Source organism: Stylophora pistillata, chromosome 2, assembly GCF_964205215.1.
Source record: "Stylophora pistillata chromosome 2, jaStyPist1.2, whole genome shotgun sequence".
Taxonomy (NCBI): domain Eukaryota; kingdom Metazoa; phylum Cnidaria; class Anthozoa; order Scleractinia; family Pocilloporidae; genus Stylophora; species Stylophora pistillata.
Window position 1 is genome coordinate 48,671,368 of NC_142520.1, and position 18,516 is coordinate 48,689,883.

At 38.8% G+C, this 18,516-nt stretch overlaps 1 pseudogene; it reads left to right on the top strand.

The window, feature by feature from the left end:
* The first annotated feature begins 6,927 nt into the window (after window positions 1-6,927).
* Window positions 6,928-8,737, top strand: LOC148740015 (uncharacterized; annotated as a pseudogene).
* Window positions 8,738-18,516: the final 9,779 nt, after the last annotated feature.

The window sequence follows — 18,516 nt, forward strand, 5'->3', positions numbered from 1 at the left end:
GGAATAGAAAACACGCAGGCCAAGGCAATCAGCTGATCTTATGGCTCGAAAAGCTTCCTGTAATAGGCATTATGTAGCTTGTACGCATTTTTGTTCGTTCAATCATACATGTTTCAAAAAGAAAAAAAAAACTAATCTCTCGAGCTCGAAATGGGGAGCGCCTATTTTAAGTTATTAAATATATTGACGCGGACAGCAGGTTTATGCCTGTGTATGAAACAACGTAAAAGAAGAGATTCTGATAAACACGAACATAAAATTAAAGACGTGTAAACTTATTGTGCGTAAAGAATGATAAAGGTCCGTAAAGAACAGTGCGTAAATAATCGTAAAGGATGTAAAAGACGCGTAAAGTGTCTCCAGCGAAATTGCTCAAAATACATAAAGTTTTACCTAAGACAGACGAAACACGATTATGTCAATTTTTGGGGGTTTACTAATTAGAAAGCAGTGAGTTGTATCCATCTTTGACCCATATTCTTTACGAATATGTAACATTGTTTACGTATTCTTTACGCGTTCCTTGCATTTACGCGTCTTTACGGAATGCGTTACTTTTCCGTAAAGAAAACGCCATATATTTACTGATCTTTACGCAAATGCTAAAGATACGTAAATTCATCATTTCATGCTGTGATTCATATTCATTTCTTTAATCGCAGTTCACGTACATGATTATCACATATTCACAAACGTTGGCATGTCAAGTTTATCAATTGAGATGTTCATAAGAAAATATCCCGTTATAACATGTGATGGATTTTCTCACTGAAGCCATTATTTTAAAGTGTGTTGCAAAAAAATGAGGATAGTAACATGGCAATTAACTCATGACTACACATCAGAACAGAAGAAGCGAATAGTGTAAGTTCGAGACTCTCAGTCTTGTAAGTCGAGGCGACCCATGCTTTCATAAAATATATCTTTTAATCAATTATGCCTTTAATAAACTGGTATTGCGTTCGTCAGAAAGATCTCTACAAGATGCTTCCGGCCACTGTTGGTAAAATGTTAATTGCAAGAATGGTTTTCATTTGTCCGAAAGAAACGATTTCTTAAACTTGTTCTCCCACCGTCCCAGACTCTTTCGATTTTAGGGCAAGACTCGAGAGGAGCTATTGGAGCTAAAAATTGATTACAGGTGATCACTATAAATCGTTAGTATATTTGAATTGTGTCCATGAAAAGAGAAACAGTCACGATTTGTCACATTGAGTTCCCCTTTATGTCAAAGTCAACTACTTTTGCTTTTTATTAATTTATCATATGATCTATTTATTCTTGTATTTCTTCATGTATTTACACCAATCAGATAAATAATTGCTCGATATTTTCTGTTACTTTGTCTTTGACATCACAGACCAATCATTAATGAATACGTTACATTTTTCTTAAAAAGGTGAGCTGTGAGTCGATTTACAATAACTCTAGTGATCTACTGTTAATGAGTTTGTCGAAAGATTCAATAGCAATTTCTCTTGTTTTGTTTTTGTTTTTGTTTTGTTTTTTTACTGAAACGCGCAGAAAAATGGCAGTTTGTTGCCAATGGAGATCTAAGATGAGAAGATCTTAAGATTTTTCCTACATTCACAATGTTCATCTAACTTGGATCAGAATGTGAAAATAAATGGGTAATATCCTCTTTTTAAAAGTTCTGCTTTTCTAAACTAAGTTTGAAAAATAAACACCTGTTCATTTTAGCGGATCCATAAGTTCAACGAGTAGGAATGGGATGGAGCGCTTCTTGTCAAACCATCATAACCAAAGTCATATTCAGTCTGATTGGTTCCGTGGTTAACAAACGTAGCAGTGTCTTTTTCTGTGATTCCAATTCCATAATCTGCGCGTGCAAAGCTCTTTCCTCTTTCACCAACCATCATCACCGATCCATCACCATTACTCCGGTCGCACCAGATGCCGATCTTGTTGGCGATTTGGATCTCTCCACTGCACTCAGTCTGTTGAAAGCCGTCTGTTGACTTGTACTGTCCGCCACATTGAAGCGTACAACTTTAATTTCCCGACACTGGCCTGGGCCGCCTTACCGTTTCTAAAGTCGGCATAAGTTTAGATTTTCGATCGGAATGTTTGTCGACCCAAACAGTTGCATGTGGTCTGTAGCTTTGGTGTGGCTGAGGTCACCATTGCGCGCGATCTTTATTTCTCTGCCGCTGACCGACCAAAAGGCTGATGAGATCATATCGTTGTTCACTGAAGCGGTTGTTAGTTTTTTCCAATAGCAGCTTGTTGGTTATACCAACATTTGCCACCATCCCGCATCCAATTGTTGCTATCGCTGTCGGAGAATCGAGCACTGAATTAGGGCCCATCCTTTAAGAATTGCTATGATATTACAATATCCCAAACAGTACATTGCGAATACATTTAGATCGAGAAGAGGACAGTTATCGTTTGGCCGGTTAGATAGATAGATAGTTTATTATCAAAAACCTTGCAGCCACAGGCTGAATTACGTTTGATTTACAATAAAATATATACTACAAAAAATACATGGCTAAGAAGAACTAATTAAAAAGACAAAATTATATAATTAAGAGAAAAACACTATTACATCATTGCTTTATGGACATAGTGATGGATAAAACTATTTCGAGTACGAATGGTGTGGAGGCGCCGTGTAGTAAAAGAGTGCTGACTCCTTAAATTGACTTCGCACTCATTCTTGGGAGGTAGTAAGCTATAGAGCTTGTGCGAGGGATTAGACAGGATGGAATTAAAAAGCTTATCACATAAGAACTCGCGGCGGTTGTGTAAGGGAACTAGACCAGTCAAAAGAAGCGCCTCCTACGAACTAGGTTGGGAATTGGTTTCAAAGTTATATTCTAGTCAAGTTAGAATTATTTCTAACAGGTAGGCATGACGAGTTAGGATCTGTTGGATGTTACCGATTTCATCTTGATCTTGATCTTTTTAGCTTATCAATTTTTTGCAGTCTTCTGGTAAATAGGTTAAGAATATGATCTCAATGTATAGCAAATACAGACCTATTCATCCAGGCAAAATAATGAGGCTTTTCGTTTGACTGCAGCCTAATGTGATCTCCATAACATCAAAACGGTCATAGCCGGTGCACAGCAAAAATTTTCGAGCTCATGAACAAACGCTATGTTTAAGAGCGTGTCTCTGTAATTTCCGACCACTCGAAATTGGTTCAAAATAAAATCTTGCCTTAAACTTTGCATGTGGATAAGGAAACCCTTGCCTATCATCGGAACAAAAGTGGTTTCCCTCAGATTATTTTTTAACAATTTTCCGCACGTAGGTCCAATCGCGAAATTGACATCATTTGTGCACACAAAATGAGCAATCTTTATTAGGATCTCACACTGTCAAAATGGATTCAATACGAGAGATAATCTGGAATACAACAGTTTAATACATCAAATTTCCAAGTCTAATCCCAAAGGTCGAGTATCTGGATAAATGTATACAGTGTTGTTGCGTCAAATATGCCACTACTCGACTAAGCCGAAAGGTGGTACTTTTTAGATTGCGATTTCTCCGTACGGGAACAAAACTAGATATCAGGAGTTACACACACTCAACAATCGTGCATGAGAACAATATATATATATATATATATATATATAGGAAGTCTGCAAGTCGATTTTCGCGTGGAACAGTGCTCAATACGTTGAAGCAGAGCAGAATAAATATTGTGAGAGGAAAAAAGGACGTAACTACATTTGGGAAATGTAGTTACGTCCTTTTTTCCTCTCACAATATTTATTAAAGAGGGAAATGTAGTTACGTCCTTTTTTCCTCTCACAATATTTATATATATATATATATATATATATATATATATATATATATATATATATAACTAACTGCAGACAGTACTGTTTCGGCCTTCTGGGCCTCATCAGTGCAGTGCTAATGCTAGGATGGGGGAGAACCGAGACGGTCACCCCAAATGACCCAACCTTTGTGGTATCGTCTAAGCCATGCCAGAGTGCTCATCTTATTAACCAAGCGCGAGGACCGCACTGGGAGGATATCGGCCAGAGGTCTTGACGGTACGGACAGACCGCAGCGAGGTCCGTACAAAAAAGACCGAGGGCCGATATTCTTCCAGTACGGTCCCAAGCAAGCTCGGTTAATAAGAGATTTATTATAAGAGTGAAGTTCAAAGGGACACAACTGCGGTATCATTCGGGACCATTCTGGACAGTGCCCGGTCCAATACTTAAAGGATATTGACCGGCAATAGAGCATTTTGATTGGTTGATTTTAGTTATTGTCCCTCTGACTGCCCGAGTCGTGTAATAAATTGCGTAAAAATATCCATGGCTATTATCGCAGGAAAAAATAAAGCGAAGTAGAAATGTGGGGTTTTCACATACCTGTACGGCGCTGCTTTCGGTGATTTGTATTCGTAATTATTCACAATGAACCACGAAAGAATCGCAAATGAACAGCTCAGCGCACTTACTAATACTGTAGAATGTCTGTAAGCCAGGTTTTATTGTCTGAACGGTCCAAGGATTTCAAGGATTTCTTTCCGGGTGCGAGTCTGTAGAAATTTAGGTCATTCATTCTAAGTGACGATTCAGCGGCACCGAGTATTTGTATAATAGCTCTGTAATCCTGTCCATCTTCCAGCTTTAATGCCATGCTGAGAGCAATATCCCCTAAAGTACGCAGCACCATCCGAATTCAAGTTGTAGAGTGTTCCAAGTTTGCCGGTCATTTGAAAGAAATCGAGTAACATTCATCGTGACATTCTTTTCTTTGATAAGCAACCCTGTGGCCTCGATTGCATGAAAATATAGACAGTCGCGGGCCGGGGGCGGGGGGGAGGGGCAGTCGTTAGAGTCTTTTTTCAGACATTCTATAGTATTAGTAAGTGCACTCAGTTGTTCATTTGCGATTATTTCGTGATTCATTGTGGATAATTACGAATTCAAATCACTGAAAGCAGCGCCGTACAGGTATGTGAAAATCCCACATTTCTACTTCGCTTTATTTTTTTTCCTGCGATGATATCCATGGATATTCTGTTCTTCGATGTGTAAGGTATCTCATAATAATCAATAATTTCCTTGAGAATTGTATTATTCAGTTTCAGGAGTTTCCGCTGAGTAGCATATTCACAAACATTGAAAGTGTCATAGATAATAGAGAGTTTCAAACCAATGTGCGCATGGATAGAGTTTAGAAGCTCTACTTCATCTTCAAATTCTTCCCATTCAACTCCTGCTGCCTCCTCTTCTTCTGAAGGTGTTGAATATTTTCGAGTGGACACCAGCCTGGAGAAGAAGCTTTCCATCTGGCTTTCTTTACGCCATTCCTCTCTTGAGAAAAGTCTCTCCCCTTCTTTTGGAGTCAGTTTGTTACCAGTCGCTATCCTAAAGTCAGACTTTGTCGTTAGGTCATAGTCCTTTAGATCCTCTGCAAAACGGGCATTCCTTGAACTTGTTGCCAACACCTTTCCTTCACACAATTCTGAAAACTGCCAAACGGTAGGTCCTCTTGCTTTGCTATATCTTTCTTTGTCTTCAAATTGGTGATAGTAGTCAAATTGGTGATAATAGTCAAACCAGCAGGACTTAATTGTTATAAACATTCGTTCTTCATTAGGATTGTTAAATTATGGAATGAATTACCAAGAAACATAGTGGAAGCTGATAATCTTCAGCATTTTAAATCTTAGCTTAAATTGTATTTAAATATTTAATTATAACTAAGTATTTTATTTTCATTTAGACTTATTTTTTAGGGAGTTTTCACATAGGGATAACCTCTTAACTTCCTTTTCTGGAAGCATATTTTCCATTTCCTCTTAGTGTATACATAGTCTGCTTCTGGAATAAATAAAGTATGTATATATGTATGTATGTATGTATGTATGTATGTATGTATATAGTAGAAAACTGCTTAGCCCAGTTTCTTCTTAGCGAATCATACAAATTTTCCCAGGCAGACTAGTGGAGGATTGGTGGTCTCCAACATGTAGATGGAGTTCCAAATAAGACAATGTAATATAGTTCTCAGCATGGCTTTAAGTTGGAAGATGGGCAGGATTACAGTGCTAGAGTACAAATACCCGGTGTCGCTGAATCGTCACTCAGAATGAATGACCTAAATTCCCAGGCTTTTCTCGTGTGAGGAATGGCTAAAAGATGGCCAGATAGAAAGCTTCTTCTCCAAGCTGGCGTTCACTCGAGAATATTCAACACCTTCAGAAGAATAGGAGGCAGCGGGAGTTGAATGGGAAGAGTTTGAAGATGAAGTAGAGCTTCTAAACTCTATCCATGCGCGCATTGATTTGAAACTCCCCATTATCTATGACACTTTCAATTTTTGTGAACATGCTACTGAGCGAAAACTCCTGAAACTGAATAATACAATTCTCAAGGAAATTCTTGATTATTATGAGATACCTTACACATCGAAGGACAGAAAAAAGGACTTTGTTGTAAAGATAGAAGAACTGGTCACAGAATGCGTTTGTCTCCAATGACTGTCCCCTCGGTTTTTACCTCCAGAGGGTGACTAATATAGCTATAGCTAGAGTTTCCGGTTTGTTTTAATCCTCTGTCAGTCGTAAACGCGATACACGTATGTCGAGTGGGGGCCAGAAACCTGCCAGTTGACCTCCAATTTAATATAACTGCATCAGGGTTTTTTTTTTAAGTCTTCATTTCGACTCAGATGGATTTGTTGTATTGACCTCGTTGACGTGATGATCGATTGAAATGGAACGCTGCGCTTTTCGTTGTCTTCGGTGACCTCAGTGCATTAATTTCGATTAACAGACTACGAGATATTTATGATGGTAAACAATGTCCTGTTTCAAATGCCTCATGTGAGAGGGGAGTCCAAGGCATATTCGCGCCAGCGATTCATCTACTGACTAGCCTGGTGTGAGGTTTATAGCGCCTCAGTAGATGAATCGCCGGCATGAATATGCCCCTGACTTCCCTCCCACATGAGGCATTTGAATCAGGGCATCTTTTACCATCATCCAATCAGCGTGGCGCAAACAGCGTGACGGTTGCTCCCTGGAACACGAAAGGTCTGCCGCGGATACCGATCGCTTGGAAAGCTACATTTCTCGAAAGTTTTTGGGCGGTTAGCGCTTGGATTTTGAATGGATCTTCGATTATCTGATGTTTGATTTGGAAGCTGGGCGATTCTGATTTATGGATGAAAATTGGCTTCGCGCTGGAGCGGTCGAAAATGAGCTTTCCACCCTTGTCTCCATCTTATATAGTAAAGTAACAGTCAACGCAAAATCTACCAAATCGCTCAAATTCGCCATTTAGAACCACAGAAACGACAATAGACAGCAAGTGATGTAGGTTTACACTTAGTTTGAGCCTTAACATAGACATTCCTTAATATAAGTCTACGATATTACTACTCTCCAATATTCTCCCATATATTTCTTTATATTTCGAACAAACGACCAGACACGCCGCCCAGTGTGGGCCCCCTGTGGCCTGATATAGCATCAGTCGGAATTCTTCTTAACACCCTAAACCTCTTCCACCCATCAGCAAAGTTTAATATGGAGGTGGAACGGAATGCCTCGCTCCCTTTCATCGGTGTTGAATTGTTTAACTTAGCTCCCAGAATCAAGATTAAGGTTTATTTAAAGTTAAGCACAGTCTCGTACCTGAGAATATTTCTGACTTATTTAATATAAAGAACGCTCATTATAATTTACGGAACAGTGACTTGGAACTGCCAAGATTCGAAACTGTAAGATTTGGTAGGAATTCTATTAAATATATAGGACCTCTCATCTGGTCGAAGTTACCAAGACACGTAAGAACGATAGAAACTCTAAATTCGTTCAAGAACATAAGAAAAGTCGACCTTTCAGCTCTCGTCGAAATTTAAAACTTAACTAAATAACTTTATAATCTTTTAAATTATCTACTGTAAATAACTATCATCTACATATGTAAATGTATTTGACTTTTAAACTTTTTAGTGTCCCCCATTAGCTTATAGCTAAAAGCATAGACACTTAAATAAAGTTTTTCTTTCTTTCTTTCTTTCTACGTAAAAGCAACCAATACGGGCTTTTTTATTCCACTACCAAAGCCACGTGGATAATTGCAGTACAAGTGCAGTCTAATTACCACCACGTTAGATCGAGCTTACCGCATATCTTCCGACTGGTCGTACCTCTCACAAGAATGCGATCGGCTTGAGAATGCATTCTTAAAGCTTAAGTACTCGAGGCATTTAGTCAATGTGGTCAAGCAATTCGTAGATTCCAAGGTAGCAGAGTAGCGGCACATTCCCACAACCGACTCGACTACACCCCCTTATCCGAGTTATCATACCGTTTAAAGATCAGATCTCTGCAAACGTAGTAGAAAAACGTCTCACAGACCTCAGCACAAAAATCAAGACCACAATTCAGCCCGTTCGAGAGGTCAAGCCGGCCACTTTTAACCAACAATGTCTAGCTTATAAATTTCAATGTAAACTGTGCGATTTAGGATATGTTGGTTACACTCGCGGCCACCTCCACGAACGCGTTGGTGGACACAAACAAAAATCGTCGTCAATTTGTAAACATTATTTTAGCGAACATAGCTGTAACGTACCACTTTGTCTTTCAGAACAATTTCACGTGCTTACTAAATGTTCTAACAAATTTGATTTCCCAATTAAGGAGATGCTTTTTACAAGAAAACTTAAACCATCCCTAAACGTGCAAACGGACTCGATTCGTGCAAAGGTATTCACTTGAAGAATTTATGATCCTTTGTTATTATGCTAATTTGTAGAGACCACGAAAATCAAACTTTGCATTATTTATTCACTTTGCCTTGGAATGGTGTCATGATGAGGCGAAACGTCAGCATATTTATTCATTTATCAAAATATCAATTTAGTCATCTAATTATTCTCTTTTTGCTTATCCAAGCAAACATGTAGTGATCGATTTAGCTTCAGCAATTTCTTGATGAAATAACCGATTAAAAGAAATTCACACATCTTGCATATTTTATTTCTGACATCACTAAACAATCATCAATGGATACTTGATATTTCCTTGAAAAGATGAAGTATGAGTCCGACTTAAAATCATTTTATTGAATATGACTCTTTCGGACAGGCTCTCATGGCATTTAAATTGTTACCGGTTAAAGATCTAAAGATGTTAAAATATTATTGTGTTGCGGCTGGGGTGATGGTCAAGTTATTCTATCTTTGCTGTGAGAGGAAAAAGATGCGTTATTAATGACCATTTTAAAATGTTCATCTAATTTATATCCCAATGTGTTATGAAATGAATAATATCATTTTAACAAAGCTCTTCAGTTCTAAAGTAAGTTCGAAAAATAAAGGCATAATTATCTTTAACGTATCCATAAGTTTAACGAGTAGGACTGGGATGGAGCCTTTCCATTGTTAGCATCATAACCAAAGTCATGTTCCTCGTGGTTTTCTAGAACAAAAGAAGCTTCGTTAGTTTCTTGGATTCCAATCCCATGATCAGCACGTGCACAGCTACTTCCTCCTCTACCAATCATCATCACACCAGCCATACCAGAAGCCGATCTTGTTGGCGCTTTGGATGCTTCAACTGCACTCAGCCTGTCGAAAGCCGTCTTTTAACTTGTACTGTCCGCCTTATTGAACCGCACAGCTACCCAAACACTGATTACTGGCCCAAGCCTTACCTTTTCTAAAGTCGCCATAACTTGTTATTTTGGATCGAAATCTTTGTCCACCCAAACATTCACCTGCGGTTTGCAACAGAGGGGTGTGGTTGGAGTCGTAGCTGCGTGTGATCTTAATCTCGTAACCACCGACCATCCAAAATACTGGGAAGATCATGTCAGCGTTTGTAAATGGGCTATTTGTCCAGTGACAACTTGCTGGTCGTACCACCAATATCCGTTATCAGCCATCCAGTCGTCATTATTTCAGAATCGGGCGATAAGAGTCTAGCCTTTACCGACTGTTATCATGTCACAGAAGACCTTCCATAATGGTAAAAGAAGAAATTGATTAACGGATACGAAACCCTGGAAAATATGAATTGCTTCATATATTTTTTAACAATTCAAGTATGACTTTTAATTTCAAATCTGTTTTTATTGCTGAAATAAGCACACAATACATCATGCTTAACCAGGGTAATGGGCTCCTGGCTTAACAGGTCAAATCATATCAGCCAAACATTTTTACTTTTCCTATATGGGTCACCGTAAGCTCGAAACAGATTACAGCCAGTGTACCGGTCGGCGGCTAGTCAGGCGGCCACCTATCTAAACTCGCCCCAAATAGCCTGCACCGTTGTCGGTTTTGTTCGCGCTTCACGGTTTTGCGTGCATTAACCGACGCGCGGCGAAGCTTTCTGAAATGGTGTTTGAAAGATGCTTTACGGCCAAACCGTTTGACTCATGTTTAGGCATCCAACTGACACAACCAATCAAATAACAGCTTGTAGCAACGAACTGGTTATTTCTTCGAATAGGGGTAGACCCTCGCAGGTGGGATGTAATCAAATAAATTGCAGTTGAGAAGCCTGAAAGAGATCAGGCTTTGGTGGCTTTCGAACGATGAAACTAGAAAATTTAACCCTGCTTCCAATGCATGACTTCGTGGGTCAGTTGTTAATAGCGCTCAACTCGTATCTGGGAGGCACAGGATCCAATTCTGTCAAAGCCTCTATTTTTACTGGCGTCTTTTTACAATTCCCTTAACAGAACGAAGAATCTAACAAAATTTGCCTCGCGTCATATGCGTGGCTTCGGTACTCAGTTGGTAGAGTAGCCCCAAACTAGTGTATGGTATGGACGGGTTCAATTTAACTTGAAGCCTAAATTTTTCTTACTTCTTACACTCACTCTAAGGGAAGGACGGGTGGGATAGGAATGGGGAGAGGAAAAGTGAGGATATACATCTCTTCAGATTGGCAAAGGTTCTTCTCTTGCTAAACGTTAACATTGTTTTTTTTCTCCAATATGGAATACCAAACATGTACTTTTTTAGTAGCCATCTCGATTATCTTTTTACTGGAAACAGAACAGCCGCGAGCTATTAGAACATCGTGATTTTCGCCAGTACGTCGCACGAAATGTTCTCGGTAGAATAATATTCCATAGTCTATGAGTTCGTGGGTGATTTTAAAATTTGCGCCCTTTAAGCTTTCTTTTAATTAAGTAAGGATGAAAAAAAATCCTGATCTCTTTTAACTCTTTAGTTCGCTAAAAAAAAAATTCCTTTTCGGAGAGGAAAGAAAAACAACAACAACAACAACCGCAAAACAAACCAAGAACATAGTTGGTCCACCAGACATTCTTTCAAAAAATTCATATATATCCTCAAAGAAAGAGTAATGAAGATAACACTGACACTGTATCTCAAATTGTTCGTCGTAAGCTCGTAGCTTCCGGAACGACTCTTTACCTTTTTCTTCAGAACTTCTTCACAGGAATTGATAAAAACAGTCAGGAATATTTAGATATTGAAAAGAAGGAAATGATTGCGAATGATCATTTATCAAGAGAATATGATAGCTGATATTCTCTTCTTATTCATGTATTAAGCTTGGGATTTTTCATATTTCGACGAAGATGCCGGCCATTTACATATATGCTGAGCTGAGCTGTTTGACTGTTTGTTATTGCTTTAGTTACGTGGAAGATCACGAAAATGACGGACGCTCATCCTGTTAGTTTTGCCGCCGCGCAAATTTTCAATTTAGTAGGCCGATGGTGTTCCCGCCATGACACAATCGGTCTTTAAGCTGATATGCAACGAGTTTCAGGTAGCTGAGACAAACGCAAATCAAAAATCAAACATATTGAGATGTTTACCCTTCACAGCTACTTCGATTGTTGTTTCTGCTAATCCGAAGCGGTTTGTTGCACGGCAGACATACTTTCCGTCGCTGTTGTACTCAACAGGGTTGAATTGGAGGCAGCCTTGTTCCTGATAAGTCACTGATGTACCACCAGAGTGCACGTGACAAGGGCGTGACCATTCGACGCTGGGACGAGGAAAGCCAACAGCCTTACAAAAGAAACTTAAAACGGAGCCTTCATCCACGATGACCAAAGATGGTAGTTTCTTGACAAATGTCGGTGGCCAGTAAAAAGGCCAAATTTTTTAACCGCAAGCCGTAGAGAAAAAACTCGAACTCAATTCAGCTGTGAGAACTTGCAATAAGGGTGCTCTAATGTCTTTACACGATATTATCATCCCAACGTTAAAGTAAAGGTTTCGTAAGCGAAAAAGAAATTGGTCTCTTGGCCAAGTACTGCTAGTGAAGCAGACATTGCTTTTCAGCCGTTGCAAAACAATAATCGGATCAATGCCGTCATCTGGGCACGGGCACACGAAATCGAGTGCAACGAGGACGTTAAAAAAAACCAGCGCGTTCTACTCTAAATCGAGTATAACGAGCACCTCAAAAAGAACGAGCGCGTTCTACACGAGATCGAGTAAAACGAGCGCGTTCAAAAGGAAGACCACGTCAACCATAAAATCCAGTACAACGAGGACGTTGAAAAGAACGTCCTCCTTTATACGATTTCATCGTATGCTTCAACGATCTTTCGTAACATCGTGCTCATTGTCTAAGAACGTGTTCTTAGACAATAAGCACGCATCAGATCGTTAACGATGCAAGCGAAACGTCGACGATCTAATCGTCCACATCAAAATCTTCAACCTACGTTGAATCGTATCAACGGAGCATTATGACGGGTAATTTCTGGAAAAAAAAAACATTTTTCTAAAAAAAAAACTCCATGCTTGATTTTAACTAACAGAGAATTATTGCATCAACTAGACTATCAACAAAATCGCCATATTTAATTCTCTCCTTTGCAACTCTCATTGTGATAAAAACATTGACATTGATACTTCAAAATTTTCTTTATTTGATTCTTTTCAAGCCTCACGAAGACTTGTTTATCAAGTCATGCAATATCCCTTAATATTACACTTGGTGGAACTATAACTGAAGCATTTTCTCCGCTAAACAACCGAAACACAACACTAGCGTCTCTTTCTTGGCTAGTGAGTATGCTCTGGTTTTAAAAATAAATACAAAACGTATTACATTCCCAGGACTGGATAAGGCCAAAAACCAACGATAAGTTGCAAGGTAAATGCGTTTTATTGAAAGCAACATGCAACAGTCATCATAAAAATCATGCATAAGGCTTGTAATGGCATAGCGGCAACTTGTCACGGTTAAAAGTTCTAACAGGTCTGGGCATTCATTGCGATCGCAATAGATTCAGGGATTTCTAGCTCAAGTAAAACAAATGCTTTAGGGAATAAAATTCAACCATTTATATGCCTTGAAGTTCCTAGTCAGAATTCTACCTTATCATGAGTAATTTTTTTTGCCGCACCTATGGGAGTGGAAATATATAGAAAATGTCTTAGAATGTGTTTTAACTTAATCGTTGTCAGCCTCTTTGTGCCGATTATTCAAACGAAGCCTAGGTAAAACCTAATAATTTGGATATATCAACAAAGTTGAAATGGTAAATTGGCCACCGTAATGATTACAACAGCTGACGTTTCGAGCGTTAGCCCTTCGTCGGAGCGAATGCCAGGTAAAACCTAGCCTAGCTAAAATCTGACATCCAGGGGAAAATTACTGAATGCTGATTGGTCGATAAATAGCCGGACCTTTTTTCTTAATTTTGCCTTTGAAGAGGACCAAATTACTTGCTCCTGATTAGATAATCGCTAAAACACCAAAGGCTCGTATCAGATTGACCTATATGTATCGACTCCAATGTCTCACTGAACAATTACCCTTCAATGGAAAACGCTACGACATATCTTTTTTTAATCAACGACACAATAAAGCACAAGAACTACCAAAAAAAAAAAACAATCCTTACCAGGGTTACAGCACAATGCTAAAAAAAATTACTTGAAATTTAACAACATAGAAAAATTACTTAGAAAAATGTATTTAAACAAGCAACAATAGAAAAAAAAATTCAATTAAAAAATGCACTATTAAGTCCTATAGGGCAACCTGGTTGTTTTAGATCTCTCAAAGGATAACGAAAATAAAAAAAATAAAAAAAAAAAAAAATTGAAAAAATCCAGTTACCATAGTACTCACAGGATTTTACGCCACTTCTCTTAATATTCCTTATAGTTTCATATTTCAATTGAAAAGTCGTTTTCCAGATTTTAACACTCTTTTAATCATATAATTAAAGTCCGATATTAATGGGTAAAAAACGCTAAACTCTAACCCTACCCCAAAACAATCCCTAACCCAAACCCTAACCCCTAACGAATTAAGGAGGCTGGATATAATTTCTATGGCGCGCGCAAACTGGGTTCTAATTTACCCGGGACTTTTAAAAGTTGCAAAAAAAAAAAAAAAAAAAAAAAACACAAACAAACAAACATGACCGCCGCGCTTAGGCCAGAATCATTTTTTCATCTGCCTAGTAGACTATGTTTTACGCCTCTGGGTAGGCTGCCTACACTTTCTTCTAACTTTATTAGTAGCGTGTATTAAAAACGGAAAGCTACAACACTCTCAAGCGACCAAAATACGCGTGAATCCGGCCGCAAACACGATCGCGATCGTCGGAGCTATTGTCCCATATCGTGGCTGGTTTCCGGAAAACTAAATAGGTGCTACCTACATGCAAATATCAGCAGCTACGCTTCTCGTGTAAACAAGTCACTGTCAAAACTGTGTATGGTGAGAGAACTTTGCTCAAAGAGAATGTTCCAGTACACTCCTGAGCGAATGTCTTCAATCTTTTACCACTTTCCTTTCCAGCACTACGCATTGTCACTGCGTTTTAATTGGCCAGAATTCTGCTGTGTTCGTCACTCCTACACTCCGACGATTTGCTAGAAATTCAAATAAAGAAACATTATCGTCGAAGAAAGTGTTTTTCGCCGATAGCCTTACACTCATCAAACACTCGCTAAAGGTGGTAACGCTCTTTCAATCCTAACGGAAAACCATGTAAAAGCAATCTCCCGTCTGTGTATCAAGCTGTTTTTTTTATGAAGATTTCAACGCACACGATACTTTCGAAGGTGTACGTGCCCTCTACTGTGTTCTCTTTCAATCCCCATTGCAGCTAACAAGCGCTTACATTGTAAACAACAGCATGTGAAATCTGCCTCCTTCGCTTTCGTAGACATGGACTTTCTTGACGGACGCCACGAACGCATGTAAACTTTCAAAGACAAGCTCTATTCACAGGGTGATAACGAGCTCCTCGTCAAAGAAAACATCATTCAGAAAATTGCAGAAAGCGGTCTGTGTTACGATGACTTAAAAGATCTTTACAACAAAGGTGGGAAGGAAGCACTGGCCTCCATTCTTCGCAAATTGCCAACCACATCGTGTCGATCAGCTCCAAGAGGAACAAAAGATCCCGACACTTTGCACAAAATAATCCAGCACTTTGAAGGCAAATAGAGCAGCAGCCATTTCCATGCGCAATCCACCCAGAAGGTGAACCTCTCTTAGCAAAATAAAGCTCTTTAGAAGAGCGCGAAGGACGTTCGGCGAAGAAAACGGCCAAAACCTTGTGGCGTCCGTGGTAAGTGTCGTGGCGTGACACAAATGTTGCGCATGCACAATTTCCCATCTTGTCGAGCCGAAATTCTCAGAATTTGAAACTTTAGACACGTATTTCAGTTTCCGCTCGGTGAATTTATTTTATTTTTTGCACGTTAACTTTGAACGGCTTTGTGCGTGTTTTACAAAAATTCGAAAAAATTCTGTCAGAGGGAAAAAAATCAACGATGAATTCTAAAAAAGGCCTCTTTTCCTTAAACTCTCTGACAAAATTGTTTAAACTTAACAGTGAAGTAGACCAAGACAGTCAAAGGACGCATGAAAAATCTAAAATAAATTTACCGTCCAGTTTTAAGAAAATTCAAGTCAAGTCTAATTTTGGACCCAGTATTGTAAGCCTGCAACGTTGCCATGGCAACGAATTTTTCAATATAGATAGATAATAATCTTTAGACAGGGTGCGTTCTCACAGAAGTGGTTTTCAGAACGGCCCTGTAACTACCCACCCAACCCACCCCAGGGAGGACATCCATCACACAGTAATCTCGTGCGTGGGAAATTAACGTCTCCTACCCCAACCCTGCAGGAGACGGGACCTCCATTTACTCGTCCCTATCCGAGAAGACTAGAATATCTAACCATTTCTTGATGTTAAAGAAAGGAAGCATATTCTTCTCAGTTAATTTTAAGACCCTGAGTGTTGGTCCGACCGGTATTGAACTCTTGACCTCCCGCACATCAGTCCGGCGCTCTCCCAATTGAGCTAAGCAGGCGGCTATATATTTACAACAAATTGATTCTTCAATGATATCTTTATTTCAGGGGAAAATGTGATCGCGATTCGTTAAAGTTAAGCTTTATAGTTTTAGTTTAAATATCTTACATCAGAAAAGTGAAAAACTATATCCAGCCTCCTTAAGGTGGCTGAACTCAGTTTTCGCGAGCGCTTTTGCTGATGCAAGTCAGCGCGAACACAAAGATTGCAAAAAGCAAACATGCCGTACCCGCACAATCTCTGCTATTTTTCTCTATAGTTGGCGCAGTGTATAGAGAGCTTTAGCCTTTGATTACAAAGATATGTAATATCGTTAGATATTACGATGAGTACATATATTAGTATTTATCTTGATTGTTTTCAAGATAACACCTTGAAATAGAGAAATAGGTTGAATAGAGCGGGAAAAGGAAGGGAATCAAAGACCAGCAGTTTATTATACATTCATCAGTACATTCCAAGGTAAATTAGCATTAGTACGTTTACTTGATAAGAACTTCTCTCACGGGTTTTTCTAGATAGTAAACATGTACACGGAAAAATATGAAGGTAGATCCTGGACAAAATGTTCGATTCGTCGTTTCGTTATGGTGTTTCGTCGTTTCGTTTTGTCGAGTCGTTGTTTTCCGAGTTCGACTCGTCAAACTTTCAATTCGTTTCGTCGTATTGTCAGTTCGATTCGTCGGCTGGCCTCTTCGACTCGTCGTTTTACTAGTCCGACTCATCATCGACCACATCGGTTCGTCGTTTTGTCGTTTCGTCATTTCGTCGTTTCGTTATGTCGTTTCGTCGTTTCGTTATTTCGTTTCGTCGTTTCGTTAGGTCGTTTCGTCGTTTCGTTATGACGTTTCGTCGTTTCGACTTGTCCACTCAACAGGAGCTATAATTCAACTGAAATTACATGAAGAAATACTTTATTTCATACACTCTTACATGATTCATTAATGTGGTATCTATAATTTGCCCTCTGCCGAAGGAAATAGATCATTAGAATAGCTACTTAATCTGCAGAAGCGTCCGAGTTATTTAGAAAAACGTATTTTCAGCTAAAAGTTAATGAATCACTTGGGCGAGCACCCTGGAGTAATTATCGCGGGAGTCTATCTTTTTGTGGAGGGTAGGAGGGTCAAGGGTTTCTTGTTGAGGGTCGAGGGTAACTTTTTCCTCTTTTTTTTAAATTAATTAGAAAAAAAATTAAACCGAATTTGACTATTTTAATTGAAGAAAAAAACTATTTTTTAAAGATACAGAGTACAAGTGGACCCATTTACTTTTATCCCAGAGGGCAAAGGAACCCTTTTCTGTTCCTTAGCAAGGTCTAACCATGAATACTGCTCTGAGATATGGTCCCCATATTCGCGTACGAACACTGATAAGCTTGAAGGAGTGCAGCGACGCGCCACTAAATTTATTTTGAAAACTAAGGACAGCTATACAGCTCGTCTTGAGAAGTTAAATCTATTATCTTTGGAAGACAGAGAAGAGTTTTAATTGATACAACTTTCTCCTTTTAAGGCACTGAAAGGGTTTGTTGACATTGATGTTTCACCATTTGTGGATTATTACTCTAGTTTAGATTATTGTTCCTTGAAACATTATGATCATCTGTCGTTAAAAAAAAAATATGCAAGAGCTGATTCCCTTAAATATTCCTATTTCCATCGAATAGTAGTTTCTTGGAATATCTTGCCTGTTGACATTTGCACTGCAAATTGTACTGGGAATTTTACATTTAATGTGAAGAAATCTCTTGTGGGTAAATCATGATTTTATTTGTCTTTATTATAACATGGTATCTCATTCGTACTATATGTATTGGGTGTTCTGCTGTTACATGGGGTCTGGGACTCTTTTGAAGATTCTCCTATGGCTTTTTTAAATTTTGTTTTGGTTAATTAACTGTATCATACCAGCATTTGTGTATTTATGCCATTAAATTGTAATAAATAAAATAAGTAAACAAATTAGCTCTTTTTGTAGGTTGAAATCACTCCAAAAAGTAGCAAGTGGAGAAGGGGTGAGACAGTGAATAGCATGTGGCCAGTTCGTTTTCAAAAACCTGATTACTTTTCAAAGAACTAAATTAAGAACCCACAGAAAGCTCATATTCGATCATAAATCTGGTTAAATTTCATGTGTTACTGTAACATCATGGAGCGAAGAAATGTGGTATATACACAGCTGAAAGCATGAACTGATTCTGAAATGA